Below are 10,104 nucleotides of genomic sequence, written 5' to 3'. Positions count from 1 at the left end.
GCTAGTGCTTTCAAGCTTCAAAAAGGACGCAAAAGCATCATAAAAGCACTATTAAAGCAGTCTATACGACTATGTTCCAAGCCTTCTGAAGTCATACGATAGCTTAGGCTGAAAACAGATGGAACTTTATGTAATAATTTAACAATCTTCTTCTCTAGTGAGCTATTAATAGCTGTGTCTGGATCATTAAGTCGGTGATTCATGAACAAATCATCAAATCAAGCAATTCATTGACAAGATCAAAAGAACAATTCATTCACAAATCTGACATCACTTTCTCACCCTAACCTAGTGTGTATATATATGAGCAGGATATTTTACACAAAAGATATTTTTATATAGTCCACAACACAAAAAATACCCCCCTCAAATGTTTGGGATGCCTTGGTTGTTAATACCGTATGTATTTGGATGATCTATGACTGTTTTGTGACTGTTGTTCATGAGTCCCTTGTTTGTTTAGTAACTAAACTGTCCTCAGTGTGAAAATATGGATGTCCAAATCATACAGTCACTGTTGGAAAGGGTTCAAATATGCAAAAGATGCTGGAAAACTGAAGAATCTGTAGGACATGGAGTATTTTTTCCTGAATAGCAGAGCTCAGTGTAACTGTTCAGAACAAACAAGGGACTCAAACATCACAAACAGTATTAAGTTTTGAGGGGGGTTGTTTTAATAATTCTTTCTATTTCTTTGTCTTGTGGACTATATGTAAACATCTTTTGTATAAAATATGTTACTCAGGACAGTATTAAACAAATAATGACATGCATTTTGTTTAATCTCTCTTATGTCTTTTCACAGATTCTGCAAGGGGTGCCCTAACTTTTGCATATCACTGTACATGCATAGAGTTTATTTGTAAAAACAGATTACCCAGGTTTTTGGGTTTTTTTAGTTTTTTTAAATCATGTTTTTTATTTATGTTTTATTCATGTTTTTATATATATATATATATATATATATATATATATATATATATATATATATATATATATATATATATATATATATATATATATATATATATATACCATGTCTAATTCAGTGAGTTACTTGCTGTCATGAAATAAATATAAATATGCTGTGCTGTCATAAATTTTTTTCACCATTTTGTATTATTACTTATATATTGTTGCATTATTTCATTGGTTGTTTTTTCTTTGTTCTATTTAGCTTTAATTTGAATTCTTAAACTTTCTGTAGTTGCCAGTTTTATATATATATATATATATATATATATATATATATATATATTTTTTTTTTTTTTTTTTTTTTTATATATATTTTTTTTTTTCATCTTTTTCCTGTCCTTTTAGTAAACAATATCAGCACTGCTTTAAAGAGCTATTTTTACAATATTACAATATATTTGTTTTGTGTCCTGAAATCTCCAAACCCCATTTATCGTGATTGCATTAAAAAAGACTGCCTAGGACATTCTTCCAAAAACCAAAAAAAAAAAGATAACAAAATTGATATTTTCTTTTATGCTGTGTATTTTGGATATTTGATTACACGCAGTTAAGTGTATTTAAATGCAATCATCAGATTTCCTCCAAATCAGCACAAAAAAATGAGAACCACTTTCTGTCTGCACCTCTTAACGATCGCATTTTTCAAATGTGCAAATGAAAATTAATCTACCTTCAAACCAAGGCTTACTATCTTCTGAATCAAAGTGTGAAATAATGTCCCATTTATGCTCTCGCTGTGGGATTATGGCCGCAGTAAGTCAATGTCTGGCGATTTGAACGAACCAAAGCCGTCCGGCGAGGCAGAGGTGTAACTACGGCTTTCTCAGTGTTTTATACGTAGCTTTTAAAAGTGCCTCTGGGCGCAGTCAACAACAGGGAGTAATGAACTTTCTGACAGCATCTGAAAATGTGTTTCCATGAACGTGGTTGTTTAGTAACTAATCCTGAAGCCAGTGTAGTTTAATATGGCGTGTGTATTGGTTGTTTTCAGATGACGCCTGACTACTAGCTGTCACCGGCTTTTTGATTTACTCATGTAATATGCCTCAGAGACACACAGATTTCTTGTGCACATATCTGAGATGACATTAATGATGAAAGGGATGAGGTTGATGACTGTATACTTTAGCTTGGCACAAGCATGCGATAAAAGAGAAAAAGGGGCGCTGAATATTGGCGATAACTGCAAGTAAATCACACACATGTATGTATTAAGAGCTGCTCGCATACGGAGACATCCATAATTTTTTTGTTCTATGCATGTACGGCTTAGATATTCCACCCTCATGGACATCAGTTCGCAGAATGAAGTGAGAAGATGAAATATTTTGAGATGTCGAAGACTCACTTGTGTGTAGACATCAATCATAGTTTTCTCAAACACTTCTGGGCTGACATCTTAATTATAGAGTACTAATCAAAGCAAGATTGCTGTAAGAGGTGATTAATTTGGTCTTGTGTGTGTATGTTTGTGTGTATTAAGCGTTTTCTCTTTCTGAATATGCACTGAATTAAAAGCAGTGTGTTACTTCGAGAGCCCTTCCTGTACTTGAACATAGTGTGCTGAAGTCATAGGTTTTATTTCTGCCATATCCATATTTCTATATCCAGCAGCTGATGTTGAGGTCCAAACGCTATAATTTTAAAGTTTTACTCCAGTGGGTCGTCCAAAGTCTATCCATTTTACAGCTGTTTTGCTTTTACTCCTAAATTCATCACCTTGTCTTTGGCACTGTTTATTCTGGCTTGGCATGACTGCATATATATATATATATATATATATGTATGTATGTATGTATGTATATATATATATATGTGTGTGTGTGTGTGTGTGTGTGTGTGTGTGTGTGTGTATATGTATATATGTCTGTGTATTTATATTTATGTATATGCATATTCAAAGGTATTAATTTCAGACATACTATAACTTGAATACTTGATATTCATCTGATATTAATTTAATTTCTTATTTAAAATGTATTGTGAAAAAATAGTCTAAATATTGTGACGGCAAGGTTAGTTCAGTGTGGAAAATGTCTTGATATATAGTATGGTTTAACTTTTTTATTTTGAAATAATATATATAAAAAATATGATTTAAAATGGATAATAAAATTAAGTGAATAATGAACAAACAGTACAGATAATATGTTTTGTTTGTATTATGTTACTAATGTTACAGTCTGTCAGTATGACAGTTTTCTTGAAAATTACACATTTTTCAAAGCCTTTTGAGTACAAATCGGCATATGTTTTAAATTAATAAAAAAATAAAATAAAAAAATAAAAGAAGCACTGCTTTTCTTTATCCATGCTTGTTTATATTTCTAACTTACTGGAGAAAAAACAGTCAGTTGTGAGCAAATTTTCCAAAAGTGTCTTTTTTTAATTATTCGCCTTCCAAACACATTTGATGCCGTTAATGATGCAGAAATTAGCTTTAACTGTCAATTTGCTGAAGTTTGGCAGCCACTCCCAGTAAACAATGAGAGGTTTCCAACTTTTTTGCCATATACTGTTTTCGTGGCAGCCCATTTCATGGTTATGATTGGCTCGTGTTTGTAGCCCAAGGGTACAAAGCATACCTTCTCTGTTCCTGTCTATCTCGAGCTCATCCAAGCCATTTGACAGATCTTCTCTTTCCTCTCTAAAGCACCTCCAGGCATAGCAAGAGGAACGAGGCTTCCTTTGATAAGGGTGATCAAGACTGGCGTTCCCATGCCGACAGGTTTCACCAACATGAGAGATGCGGGGAGCGGAGGGGGATTCGCGCACCCATTACCCACAAGGCCGCTCGTCTGATGGGACGCAATCTGAGGAGATAGAGGGCTCGGTCGGACCGGCGAGAGGTAGGGGGTGGGGAGCCGAACGATGCAGGAGCCGAGGGGGAACCGTGAGGATGAAAGGTATCGGGCATAAAAGACAGGAGAGAGGGGAAGATGAGTAAAAAGCAGCATAAAAAAGAACAAAAGTAAAGAGTGATGTAGAGGAGATGGGGAGCACCCGACCTGAAAAGCTGTCACGAGTGCAGATGAACGGGAGAGACAGCTCTCACACACCCCCATTATGTGCTGTACAGTAGAGAAGAACAAATTAGAACGGCATCTTGGGAAACATCACAAAGCATAAGCGCTGTAGTCCGCTGCCCGTAACATGTATAGACATCGATTCACGTTGTACGGAAGCAAAGAAAGAAAGAAAGGCTGGAGAAAAATCAGGCCTTGCTGCCTGTAATTGCAGCCTTGAAATATCAGCCTCATAAAACGGCCAGTCAGACGATTCTTTCATTGAGCGATCTTAGAGATTGTTTCTCTGAAAGTGCAAACCTTAGAAATGCAATATACCGGCACTTTGTTTTTCTGTCTGTCTGTAGTGATGGAAGCCAAATGGTCGAGGATTAAGGCTGGTAACGCAAAGGTTATAGGCTTGATGTGTACTATAAACTAGGCACATAAACTAGATTAGTGGTTCTCAGCTGGTTTTGCTTCAGGACTCTGATTTCGCATTAGGTTTTAAGTGTTCACCGAACCACCGAACGGTGTATTAAACCTGCTTATAGTAATAAAATACAGAGTGGACAGTGAAATTGCTGTAAACACAGCTTCTAGTCAAAAACCTACTGCGTTTTCTTAGGAGACATATAACAGTTCTTTTGTGGCTTTATAGGTAATACGGTAACACTTACAATAAGGTTCATTAGTTGGCAACATTAGCTGACATCAACTAAGAATGAACAATATTTGTGTCTGTTAACATTAGTTACATTGTGAGCTGACATAAACTAACAAAGAGTTATTGTGTTTTTACGAACTAACATTCACAATGATGATTAAATACTGTAATGAATGTATTGTTAATTGTTTGTTCATTTTAGTTGATGCGTAAATGTTTACAATTGCCACCTTATTGTAAGGTGTTACTAGTAATATTTATTATATGTATGTATATTATATATGTATATTATATATGTGGTTTAGAGGTACAATTTTTTTTTTTTTAATGACATGAGTATGACAGAGGTATTACAATTTGAAGGTGGTTTATGAGGACATTGCCAATGTCCCCATAAAAAAAAAAAAAAAAAAAAATAATATATATATATATATATATATATATATATATATATATATATATATATATATATATATATATATATATATATATACAAAATTGCATAAAGTTTTAGATTTAGGTGCAGGGAAATGCACCTTGCTGCCTTTTTCACTTGTAAACATATTCTCAAGTACATTTATCTTGATTTTAAGGGTTTTCATACATTTTACACTAAGGCTAGTTTGAATTATTAAGACATTTATTCCAGTATGTTATGTTGTGATCTAAAGCAAATGAAGGCAAGCTCTCATGATACGCCTTAATAAAATGTGATCATGAGAAAACAATAGGACCAAAAAGCCTTCCTTAGCATCGGCCCAACCGTATGCACTAGTACTTGGTATAAGTTAGACAACCCTATATCTATTTAATTACTTTGCTATTTATAGTTACATAGTTTGATCATTATTTTTTACCCGGCTGTCCATGACCTTACCAGATGAGAAGCACTAAACTAGAGAATTAAGGAGATGCCCTGTCACCACTGGATGCCCTTGAGCATGGCACTTAACCTCAGGATGATCCACAGGGACTGACCTTGCAATTAGTCTACCTCCAGTTACTGCGGATAAAATGCATCTGCTTAGTAACCAAGGCAACTTCCCTCTCCAAACTACATATTGTCCTCTGTATAAAGAGTGTTTGTGTGCATACATTACATTCTCATCGGGGGCATTCAGAGGTCCGTAATGTAATGATCAGAAAAAGCCTGAAATAGAAAAGTGAGCAGAAAAGCTGCGCTTTACACGACTCGTTAAACTCATTTCACAAGGCTTTCTTGTTTTTCTATTATTCCCTGATTTACAATTCATCCTTATGCCTCTTGACTATGAAAACAATATTTCAGCTTAAATGATTTTCACACAGAGGCACATCAAGTTATTCCTGGCGATTGTGAAGCAATCTGTCTTCCTTGATTGTACCATCATTCCGATGTGAGTTCATGTCTTCCTCTTTGACATGTTTGGCTGTCCTCGGGCTGAAAAGCCAGCGATAAGCCTGTGTTTCGTTGCTCTGTGTGATCCCAGGGGTAATGTTTGGCCAATGTTCTGTCACTGTTTTCTGCAATTTTATCTGATGCACCATGAACACTGTCCAATTTCCACTCTCTCTGAGATTTGTGAGCCATTTACTGACACGTTCACGAAGGTAAGCTATGGCCCAATTTACTGCTAATGTGCACACATATAGGACATCTTGTCATGTGTAATGTAAAGTTATATATTATTCTTTCTGTAGGTCTGAGAACGGGATATTTGGAAAAATAGTTGGCCTGTTATGATTGAATTTATAATACAAATGGATAGGCTGTTTCTTTATACATCGGCAAAACACAAATTTCTTTTCAGCTCTCAAAGGGGTGGAGCAATATAACCCTCCCTTTCACTTTCAGTAAAAAAAAAACAAACAACAACAACAAAGTTTTATATATAAATATATTTAAAGTATAATATATTCCTGTGAAAATAAAGCTGTCCTTCATTTGCTGCTCATGAAACATTTATAATTATTATTATTTTTATTATTATTATTACCACCAGTGTTGAAAACAGTTGTGCTGCATATTTTGTGAAAAAAATACTTTGTTTTTATTTAGTAATCTCTGATTCAAAAGAATAGCATTTATTTTAAATTTAAATATTTTATTATACATGTTTTATTGTCACTAATTAATTCCATATATCCTTACTGAATAAAAGTATTAATTTCTTGAAAAAACCAATCAATCAATCAATCAATCAATCAATCACTAATCACAATTTTACACAGTATATACATTTTCACATTCAACATTAAAATAATTATTTTATTTTCAATATGCAAATAAAAACAATCATTTGATCAATACAGATACACTGTAATACATATATACACATTTTTATATATATATACACATTTTTTTATAAAGTATATATTTACTTTACAATTAGAAGGTACCTGGGTCTTTGTAATCGTTTGCCAAATTTAATAGCAATTTCTGAATAAAAACTACACCGTGTTTAGTGTGTAGAAATTGGGTCCTTGCGCTTTATAGCCACAGTTATGCTAATCAAGGAAACACAGTTTTTCCATAAAGTTCTAACAACTTCAAGGTCACAAGTTCTCCATCCCCATCATCATTCTGCACTCTGTGACCTTGTAGGGAGGTGTCTGAGCCGGGCCGGGACGGTCGGGACCAGTGCTACTCCCCGGTGTGCTCTTTAATTAAAGGCCACCATTAACAGGATTACTCACTGTAGGTACCCAGCATCCCCCTCTAACACCGTATGGGCCTTATCTGGTTCAGCTGCAAAGGTCCACCTGAACACAGCATCCTCAGCCATGCGGACAGACTACCAGGTCTGCTGAGAGAACGAGAGAGAAAGAGAGTGAACTCTGGACGATCAAGCAGATGGAGAGATACAAAGGGAAAGCGAGAGATCTGGAGTGATGGTCTGCGACAGAAAAAGCCAGAGATGAGTGAGTCGAGAGGAGAAAGAGAAGGTCGGAGGAGGAGGGAGGGAGGGAGAGATGGAGCGAGCGAGCCGGATTGCATCCTATTGCATCAGTCCTGAGTAACGAGATAGGAAGATGCCGGGCTGAGCTGCACAAATAGCTTCTCGCACCGGCTGTGAGCTGAGGAGAAGGACGGGGAGGAGGAAGACGCATCTAACCCTATGACGTTATAACGGATCTCCACCCAGCAGCGCCGTCCGGCTCATTCTGCCCCCCAACAGCCCCTGCAGTTCACTCATTAGATTTTACCCCTCAGCGGCTCTTAGACATGTAAAACCAATTAATTGATAAATAGAGAAAGGAGAGAGGCACTCAAAGAAAAGTCAATCCTTTCAGACTCAGGAATGTCTCAGATATGTACAGATAGGATGTCGGACAAAAGAGACAGATCTGTCGAGGGTTAAAGAGCCGGGCAGTTATATTGAAACAGCACCGCAGCGAGGTCAGGTTTTATTTGTGTTTGTTTGTGCTTTATGTTGCTTTTGGAATATTTAAAGCCATGATATTTTCATTTAAAGCAGCAGTTTTCTAACCGGCTTCAAGGTCCCTCAGGAAACTCGAGAGATAAAAAGGTTTTACCAGAGGTGTTTGTAGGGATGTCAAAGTTAATCATTTGAACACATTTACATAATTTGACATTATTACGCTTTCAGATTTCTTTCTGAAAACGAGATGAATCAATACTAATTTATTCATTTTACAGCCATTGTTTTTTTTTTTTTTTTTTTTTTTTTTTTACAATAAGCAATCAAAAGCAAATCTGCATATTTTGTATCATTTTAGAAAGGGATTTTATGGCTGTGTGGTTTGTGAGGCTGCTTTGGAGCAATAATTGAGCTCATTATTTAAGCATTATCTATCTCGCTGTTGTTTAATAGTGGCTAGAAAAAAGATGCCCTGTCAGGCTAATGCAAGGTAAACATTTAAATAATTTAATTTTTACATTTTTATTTTGCTTTAATGACAAAATTAAAGCTGATTAACTAGCTGGAATATAGTTTGCGTAATAACGTTTTCAGTAACACCTCAGTATAGAACATTTCTCACTATTAACTAGTTGCTTATTAGCATGCCTTTAAGTAATGTTTTGGCTATTTATTAGTTCTAATAATGACTATATTGTACATCCATGATCCTGACCAAAATTTATAGTTAATTCAGAGGTAATTGGACAGTATATGATTTATTTTTATTTCAATTATATATTATTTATTACTGTTAATTACATCATGTACATTATTTATTACACAAAATACTTTTTTTGTCAACCAAATATTGGTAGAATAGTTTTTATGTAATGGCAGTTCGGTATCACTGTTAAAAAAAATCATTGCAATTTACAGTAAAAACAGTAGAACTGTATGCAAAAAATACAGCAGTAACATATTAAGTTCTGCAGGCTAAACTTATAAACCTACTGTAAAACATGTAAAACAACTTTCAAATACTTTACATTTAATGTAATTTTACAGTAAAATTACGCGTCCCAGTAAATCTGTTACAGTGTTTTTTTACTGTATACAGAAAGGAACCTTTCTGTTAAATAATTAAACGTTTTTACTGTAATATTTTTTACAGTATATATATATATATATATATATATATATATATATATATATATATATATATATATATTTTGACAGACAATGTCGCTGTGAAAATTAGCTTTCCACAAAGAAATCACAGCATGGATCAACATGAAGCCAGAATCGACATTTATACATGAACCGTCCCTTTAAGAAAGCAGGTTAGCGGTGCAGATTTGCAGCGGTTAAGGGGAATTACAGTACATCTCCTCTAACGTGACTTGGATAGCAGCCATGTTTTGTTGTACGAAGCCAGAGGGAAACTAAATCTGTTTTTCAGTATGTGATGTATTATTTTTCTGTCATAACAGGGCACTCTCTTTCAGATCATATCTGCCTAATCCCTAGCAACAGCAGGGGTTGCTGAAGTGTTGCAACATCCTTCATCAATTAAAAAAGCACTCGCTGCCATTTTCCATAAACTGGCAGAAATTACGTAAACATGCATCATTAGAGCGAAAGCTGCCAAAGACCCTATTACACTACAGAAGCCCAGCCCATCTCCATCTCCCCTTCCTCACATATTGATCCATTATAAATAGACCACTACGCATTGGGACCCGGAGCCATTTGGTGTCTCTTGTCTTTCAACCTCTCCAATCATTTCCCCCGTGTTTGTTTTTACCGTCTCCGTCTCCCTCCCGACAGATGAGGCTATTGATATTAATGAGATGCAAACGACTGAAAGTATTACCATCGCATTTGTAAAATTTTATTTTCCTGAAATTGACTCTGAATTGTTTGATGTCGGCGCATCTCTGCTGCATCCTCTTCGCAACGCACGGGTTTGTCAGCAGCAATCTGAAGTTCTCACTTCCTGTGAGCTTTCCCGTCAGAAGCTCTCCATCTCACTTTTAAATGCAAGAACATCTATGCCACCTCTCTTTCCTTCCAGAAAAAAAAAGTGGGAATCAATAATCAAAGTCTTTTC

This window comes from Puntigrus tetrazona, chromosome 19 (assembly GCF_018831695.1).
Source record: "Puntigrus tetrazona isolate hp1 chromosome 19, ASM1883169v1, whole genome shotgun sequence".
NCBI classification, from domain to species: Eukaryota; Metazoa; Chordata; class Actinopteri; order Cypriniformes; family Cyprinidae; genus Puntigrus; species Puntigrus tetrazona.
This window is presented reverse-complemented; position numbering follows the sequence as displayed.